Source organism: Pyrus communis, chromosome 3 (assembly GCF_041283825.1).
Source record: "Pyrus communis isolate YQ-2024b chromosome 3, ASM4128382v1, whole genome shotgun sequence".
Classification (NCBI taxonomy): domain Eukaryota; kingdom Viridiplantae; phylum Streptophyta; class Magnoliopsida; order Rosales; family Rosaceae; genus Pyrus; species Pyrus communis.
In genome coordinates this window covers 18,516,043-18,524,717 of record NC_142567.1, presented here as the reverse complement: position 1 = coordinate 18,524,717, position 8,675 = coordinate 18,516,043, and the positions used below count along the sequence as shown (strand labels likewise).

The window sequence follows — 8,675 nt, the reverse complement described above, 5'->3', positions numbered from 1 at the left end:
AGTTTCTTTGGCTGAATATACCAAATTAAATGCATCAAGGAGAAGAATAATTTTTTTTTTTTCATCAAACGATAAATTTTGTTAGATTAAATGTTAGATTAGACGTTGACGAAGTTTGAACCCATATCATCATATAAGAATTTAACATTTTTTCACTACCGTAGTAAAGAGTCACTTGCAATAAGAAGAATAACTAACGAACAAACTTTGAAAGAAAGCTTAACTTTATAATTACGTGTCGATGTTTAATGAGATATACAGGCTTACATGTATCTTATATCAATAAATTGATAAAATATTTAACAAGCATATACCATATGAATTAACGGATGGTGGTAAGGTTTAGAGGCATTAATGATTAATTTCCATAATGCTAAGGAGATCAAATTTTTTAAATTAAATTTCAAATCAAATGATGTGATTGTAGATGATTGGGTTATTAACTAAGTAATATATTTATTTTTTTTATTAGTGACAAAATTTTGGTCTCCTATCATTACCCTTTCAAAAATCTTCCTTGACAAAATCCCTTCCAATTTCATAAAGCAATGATATCATAACCATTTCATTGCAATGAAAACCAATCATATGTTAGCAAAAAATTTGAAGCATCGAACACGCACAACTCAACCCAATCACACACAATTATTATTCGCCCACAGTAAAAAATCAATGTTAATAAATACAGGGAGCTTCTGTTAAAAATTTCTCAAGTACTTTCACAGAGCTCACTCCACATTGTATTTTAATGATCCATCCGCTTATCCTTTTTCTTTTTTTTTTTTTTTTTTTGTCAAAAACTTCTAACTTTTAGGTCTTTTTAAAAAAAAATCGTAAAAATCACTCCAATCTGAAATTATATAATTGTTGGACTACATATTAGATTTTTTTTATTTTTTTGAGACGTCATTTAATGAATCATATAACGTGATTGTTGATAATTAGATTATTACTCAAATATTAATTAACGTGATTATTTTCTATTAATGATACATTACGTAGCCTATATAATTAATTTACTTAACATTATTCGAATTATAATCATGCTACATGTAAAAGCAATAAAAAATCCATCCACAATCCAGTAGGGGGCCATTATAATGGAATCTTCTTTCCGAATTCTGATTTGATTTATATTTAATTTGGATACTGAGTCACTTTGTTGTGGAGATATTTTGTTGCATGATTTGCTCTGAAATGTCTACATCTCGTGCCATATCTCATCCCACTAGGAAGGGTGAAGTGACGCATAAAAATAGTAGAGAACGATTGCACATCTGTCTTCAACCATGAATTTGTTGTTGAAGGCAAGTGGAATCAATATTTTGACAAGTGAACCCTTGCACGTCATGTTGGCACTTGGCACTATGTGCCACTGAATAAAATTACAAAAAGTTTCTTTGACTGAATAAATTGATAAAATATTTAACATAGACACCATAGGTTTTTTGATTTGAAACTAAGTTTTCATTTCTGTAAAAATAACGGAGTACAGGAAGAGTGGGAGAGTAAACGAAGCCTCGTTTTAAACTTCCAGTGTAAAGGGATAAAAAGAGTACTTCACTGGGATATACTGTCATCCCTATCAAGATAAATATCATTTGCAACAATTAAATCTACTGTGCTTTTGGAATCCAGTTTCAATATTCTAGAAGTGAATCTCGCATCGTATGCAAACAATAAACTCTCCTTTGCCGCGAGCAATTTGATTGTTAAAGCATCGAAATAAGCATATAGTTGTGTCGCACAACCTGCCATGAAAGCCCCATCGTCATTTCTAATAACAACTCAATACACCTCTATTCAATCCCTTCAACGATATTGCTCCATCAACATTGACTTCGAATACGCCCCCGGTGGATGCTGCCATCGCCGATCCTCCATAGCCCCATTGCCCCGCACTTGGTCAATATTGTTGGCACCTTGAATTACATGACACTCCACTTGTTCCCATAAAAAATATCATCACATCTCGCTGTCCAAATACTCCACACCAACATGACGAAGTAGTTACAATCCTCTATGTTACCTGATAGAATTACGGCGATTCATAAATTCGAAATCCCAAAAACCCAAGCCACCTTCCTAGTTACTCTGACATAAACTCTCCCATTTAGTGCAATGTATTCCTTTCTCATTCGGGGCACCAATATTTTCTTTCCACCCACATATTTTCTTCCCAACTCGGTCTTTAATGGCCTCAAAAAGTTGTCTTCGTCCTTTGCCCACCTCTATCGGCAAGCCCAAGTATTTGTCATGGCACACTGCCCAATTGGCAGTCCCAAGTAAGAAGCCACCATGATTTTAGATCCTCCATCCGGATTAGGGCTTTAACGCGATCTTAGATTTGGAAAAATCAACTTTTTGCCCAGATACCTCTTGGTAGACCCGGAGAATTTTATTCACAGTTTCACACGAAACCCCCTGTGGATTAACACATTAACAGATGGTGGTCAAGTTTAGAGACAATAATGATTAATATCTAGAATTTAGGGATCAAAATGCGTTGACATACTCAAATGATTTCCTAATATTTTGCAATGTTGTAAACTTTATGCATCTCAACATCTTTGGCATGTACCCAACAAATCAGACAAATACAGTGAACAAATCATAAATCTTATACAACATAACAATTCACTCCAACCGCTGTAATGAGAACTTCAAGTGAACCAAAAATGGTGACTTTCGGTGGCACAACAACGTCTCAGAACAAAATCAGACCAAAAAGGGCAAAGTTACATCACATAACATTATCTGATTCCACATTAGTAGCGGAAACTAAACTGTCGACAATAGTGGAGACAAACGTATGGCCCTTAAGGACAAAAAGAAATGATGGGTATAATCAGCAACCAAAAACACAATGCAATATATGCGGAGAACTTAAACCTTCATTTGTAATCCAATATCATTATAAAAGCTATACATGGAGTTTACGCATAACGGGATAATGGGGTTCTCAGGAACGATCTTTTGGACAGTAAAAAAAACAATTTTTTTTTACTTTAACAACTGCCTATGCATACTTATAAAGCATTTGAATTTATGTCCTCCATGATGGTCCTCAATTACGATTTGACTCATTGAGTACAACATGGGTGGATATATAGTATACAAGTTTCTCAGTTGACAAGCAGTAATAACAACAGGATGTGATGTGAAGTGATGAAAAGTGAGAAGAAAAGAATCATAGATGCAATGAACTATCTTATAATGCTTTCCATCAGTCCCCAGATTTGAAAAAAAACAGTCCAAAAGTCGACAAGAGATGAACAAAAAGAAAAACCAAACATTGGAAGAATAGATAACTGGAGGAGAGTATGAGGAATGGAAAAGGATGAGGAGCTGCTTAAGCACTGAAGAGGAAAACTGATTTACTGGAAAATAATACAAGTTTCCCTGATATTCTATTAAAACGAAGGACGTTAGGTTAAATCATGACGGCCCAAATTAAGCCTAATAGTTTAAAGCTTAAATTCACGTGTCGGTTATTTTAAGAAATAATCAGCTAGAAAACTTTCCTAATTGCTTCTAAAAGAGATCAAGTATAAGTCATAAGCATATAATGCTATCTCTGTAGCTCAACTGAGGGAATAAAATCTCAAAATGCGCACAAATTGCATAACAAATACAGCATAACTATCCAATCACGTTGAGTAATTGCGCCAGTTTTGTTTGACATGTAAAAATGTGAATCATGACGGTGAATACTAGCGAAGCACAGCAACAGTTGAACCAAATAACAACCATACTGTGTATTTAGTGAGAAAGTAATTATGCCATTAAATAGGACAGGGTGAAATCAACAACTTGGAACAAACCCTTTTACAAAGTTGACAAATTATTTACATTGTAAACCCATAATCATAAAAAATAAAAATAAAAAGAACTAACGACGAGTATACCATCTATCTAATACAAATTGTAAGTAGATAGATATAGTGTCAAAGAGATTAAAGAATGAACCTGTAAAGATCATGCATCATTTCAATCACTTCATTGATACCCACGATACCTTTTCGGCCTGGTTTGGTACTGAGGTGATTCTGAAAAAAGCTGGTATAAAAAAAAACTGAGAGCTGTTTTTGTGTTTGGTAAACATTTAGCTTCAGCTTTTTTTCACAGTTTTGGATGAAAAAAAGCCAAAAACAAGAAGCTACAAAACTCAGCTTTGAAAAACTGGCTTTTTTCACATATGTTTTACATAAAAGTTTACCAAACACTATAATACTGCTTTTTTTTTCTTTTCAAAAGCACTTTTACAAAAAAGTTTACCAAACACTCTGCTACTTTATTTCACAACTGCTTATTCTCACAGCACAGCAGAAGCAGTTTTTTTTCAAAGTACAGCAATACCAAACCAGCCATTCCTCGATTTGTTTACCATAAACTATGAATCCATTTCGACAATTCAGCATTATCTAACTGAAACGGATACTTAGATTTCGAAAATAAGGGACATTTATACAGAATAACAACTCCCTATGTAAAACAACCATACATAGAATAAGAACTGGAACTCGGAATCATACCCTCAGTCTGTCAGACAAGATGGAAGGAGTAATCAGCTTGTACTTCGGAACTTCGGAAAGCAGCTTGTCGTAGGTGCCCTGATCAAACAAAACCATGTTGTTCACCTTCTCCTTTTGCTTTCCCTTGCTCCACTTCTGTTAATCCATCAAACAAAGTAAAAAAAATGAAAATATTTTCTCACATTTCACACGCAAAACTCCATGAAAGTACTGAAATCTTTCAATAATTATCCCAAACAATAAAAAGAAAGACCAAAATAGTAGAAACGAATTCTGGATAAGGAAAAACAAACGGACTTTCTTCTTCTGCTTGCCTCCTCAGGACTTGGCAGGCTTTGAGGACGGTGGGGGAGCCTTATCCTTCTTGGGAGCCTGTAAAAACAACAAGTACAAGAAATTAAGCGACGAATCTACATAACTCAAAGAACAAAAATGTTGCATTCAGATTTTTTGCAAGCATTAGAAGGGAAATGAAGAGACTTTGGGGGTCGGAGGGGAGGGAAAATTACCATGGCGATGGAGAGTCGCGAATTCGCAGGGGTTGCCTGTCTATGGAGTCAATGTGGGGCATGATGCAGCCCTCAGAGGCTCAGAGGAAGAAGGTAGAGTTAGGGTTTAGAAAAGAAGCGCAAAGAAAGAGTTTGGGCTTGGTGGGGTTTTTACGGGAAACATAAACGGGGTTGGGTAAGCTTTAACCTCACTTAGTAAAATTTAGTTTAAATTCATTTTTGACGATAATTAAATTTTAAAACTTCTTAATTACAAGTGAAAAGAAGTACTATTAAGCTGTAATAATAAATAGCTTATGTGTTTTTGAGCATTAAGAACGTTTTTCTTAAATCAATGTTTTTATTTTCTTAATTTTGAGAAAATTGCATAAGGGTCGTTTGGACATCAATCCTTTTGATCATAGGAATGTATCTCACAACTAGAGGGTGCAAGTTGGAATGACGTTTTCTATTTCCAAAGTAAAATTTTCAAATTTGAACTTGAAAAATCTACATTCAAATATTTTTCAAAAAATTGTAATGCATGTGGGGATTACTATAACTCCGTACTTCCGATCTGAAATTTTTTGATGTGTTTCCAATTTATTCCAACAAAATCTTTATTATTTACTAAAACTCAATCTAGTGGGTACTATAGATGATCAGTGGTCGGATAGTTTTGCCCCTCGGTCCCTTGTTTCCCTTGCTATTTCCTCTTTTGTGCAGTCGAATGATTGTTTTGCCCATTCAATCCGCGTGTCACCCATCGAGTTCCGTGGCTTTTTCTTCTTCTCTTCTCTTCTCTTTTTCCTCCCTTTCCTTTTCATTTTTTATTCGTTCTGTTTCTCTGCTTCTCCCGCTCTGTACTGTCTTTTTCTTTCCCTTTTGAATCGTTGCAGTGTTTCGCTTTTGGGCGGAGTGTCGTGTTTGTGCCCGATCTTGCGAAGTTTGTGTCACAAGTTGGTGGGGTTGTTTTGTTGGGGAAAAGTTGTTCGCCCAGTGGGAGTTTGTTTTGGTTGTTTGGTTGGGTTGGGTACATGTTCCATCTCCAAAAGTTCACTTCTTGTCGTGAGTTTTGTGCTTTTCTCAGTGTGGGTGTCTCATTTTGTTTTCGTCATTTTCAGTATCTTTATGGGTTTTTTTGTTTAAATTTCAGTTTTGGGATTTTGGGGGTTTTGGTGATGTTCTTGCTTTCTGTGTGTGGGTTTTTGATTTGGTTGGTGTGGATCTTTAGTTTCGTTTTGTTTTCAATTTCGTCAAAGTTTGAACTTTTGGTGCTTTTGTGTGCAGGTTTGGAAGCCATGTGTGTTGACTGTAAGTCTTTTCGGCTTTTTTGTTTGGGGTTTCTGCAGGAGCAAAGTTTTTGCTTTTCTGTGTTGTGAGAGTTGTCTGTAGTACTGTGCTTTGTTTTTGTTTGATGTTTTAATGTGAGATGTTTTTTCTTGGTAATGAGTTTGGTGACGCCGAGCTTACAGTCATATTTGTTTGTGGGAAACTGATTTTAAGGGAGGTGGTTAGCTTCTTAAAAGGTGATGCATGTTTTATGAATGTCAAGTGTTTAAGATATGGTGGTGCTGTTGTAGCCTATTAGTTGAGTGAGTGATGAACACCATCAGTGGTGTCAAAACGAAAGAAATGAAACAGAAAGAAAATGGTGTATTTCAATTTTCAACAGATTGATGACCTAATTTGTGCAAAAACAAAGAGATCAGTATAAATATGTTTTTCAACAAACATAGTATCCGAATATGCAAATTTTATAGATTAAAACACAGATGGTAAAAATGCCTGGAGACATATTTCTATCAAAAGGAAAGAAAAGTAAACGTGCTGCTGTTTATAATTAGCATGAGTGAAGCATTTTGGTTCTGTAAGTGTGTCTCTCTATAGGTTTTTTCTCTCCATTTAATACTGATCAAATTTTTGTTTCATTTTTCATGTAATTGATGCGTGTTTTATACGCACACAAATTAAACCCTCTTTTCGTCAAATTGTAGTAAGTATATAAGTAGGGATCGTTCTGGACCGGGGATTAGGAGGGATTGTTAATCACTTGGATTTGACTCAAAAACGTAAAAACACAATATAAAACACTAAACTAGACTCAAAGAATGTAAAACTAAACTTTAAAACACTAAGACAAACCAAAGACTCAAAATGCTTTTAAAAACACAAACTAAAATGATTTCTAACTAAATTGACATTAAAGTAAAGGGGGATTTAAGTTTATACGAAAATTGAAATAACGAAACAAGTTAAATAAACTAGACAGAATAAAAAATATGTAAATATGAATATGATGAAAGTATGGATGAATGGATGCTAGCCAAGGGGTTCATCTCCACACATGCTACACTTGCATAATAAAATGATTTCCAATTGCATTTCAATAAATTATGAAACTCATCACCCCAAGTTAATTAGGTCCGCTTAAATTAACCGTCAAGTTTTCCTTAAGTTAATGAATTGGATGGGTTAGCGCAACGCAATTCACTACATTCTCCAAAAGTCCTTTACGTGAACAGCACAATAAAGATACAATCAAAGATCATTAAGCATTATGAAAACTATAAGTGTTGACGAGGCATTCATTACTATGATGAGCATGAAACTCGTGCCAAGAATTCATTTAACGCGATTGTTTATAAGCAACCTCCACTACTTGTGAATATAAGTTCATAACGATTAGGTGAAACTCACTTATATTCTAGCGTCATATTCATGCATGAAAATTAAGCGTGCACTCTTAATAAACATACATAAATAAGTTATCAATCAAACGGTTAAACAAATTGAATCCACAACTTATGAAACGCAATTAGAAGTAATCAAATCAAAATGCAAGCATAAACATATATTTCGAATCACCCCCTAGCTAAGGGGGGGTTTAGTTTATTATAACTTTGAAATCAAAGAAATACCTAAACATTCCAACAACTCAAACTTGAATTGTATGAACGTTTAGGCACTCTTCTCTTCCATTCCTCATACGTACAAACAAAGAGAATTGAATTTAAACATTGAAATCAAAGAAACACCTAAACATTCCAACAACTCAAACTTGAATTGTATGAACGTTTAGGCACTCTTCTCTTCCTCGTTGTTGTAGCACAAGGTCTAAGGATAGTTTGATGGTGTGAATGGTTTGGGGAGTGGTGTTTGGATTAATAGGGAAATGGAAAAATGGTGTTTGGATTACAAGGGAACTCACGGCAAAGAGAAGGAATGGATGTGTTTGTGGTGTGTTGTGTATGAAAATGAGATGTCCATGAATGAATGAATGCAAGGGTATTTATAGGAGTAGTGGAGGGAACATATGGCTATGTCATTTGTAGGTGAAGTAGGTGGATGTTGTAGGTGAAGTAGGTGGATGTTGTAGGTGAAGTGGATGTTGTAGGTGAAGTAGGTGGATGTTGTAGGTGAAGTAGGTGGATGTTGTAGGTGAAGTGGATGTTATGTTAAGTGATAAGTGATAAGTGATATGATATGTGGTTATGATATGATAAGTGGTTAAGTGGTGATGATAAGTGATAAGTGATTAAGTGATATGATATGTGGTGATGATAAGTGATAAGTGCATGTGGGTTAACTAATGAAAGAAATGCATGTGCAATGACAATGTGTTAGAATGGATGTGTGTTATGCATGGCAT

The 8,675-nt window shown here is 34.8% G+C and overlaps 1 pseudogene across 1 annotated transcript; it reads right to left on the bottom strand.

The window, feature by feature from the left end:
• Nucleotides 1-1,501: 1,501 nt before the first annotated feature.
• Nucleotides 1,502-5,106, bottom strand: LOC148698079 (small ribosomal subunit protein eS25y-like; annotated as a pseudogene). Its single transcript, XR_015960387.1, has 4 exons — nucleotides 5,045-5,106; nucleotides 4,833-4,953; nucleotides 4,536-4,670; nucleotides 1,502-2,424 (listed from the first exon to the last, which is right to left on the bottom strand). The product of XR_015960387.1 is annotated as a small ribosomal subunit protein eS25y-like (transcript).
• Nucleotides 5,107-8,675: the final 3,569 nt, after the last annotated feature.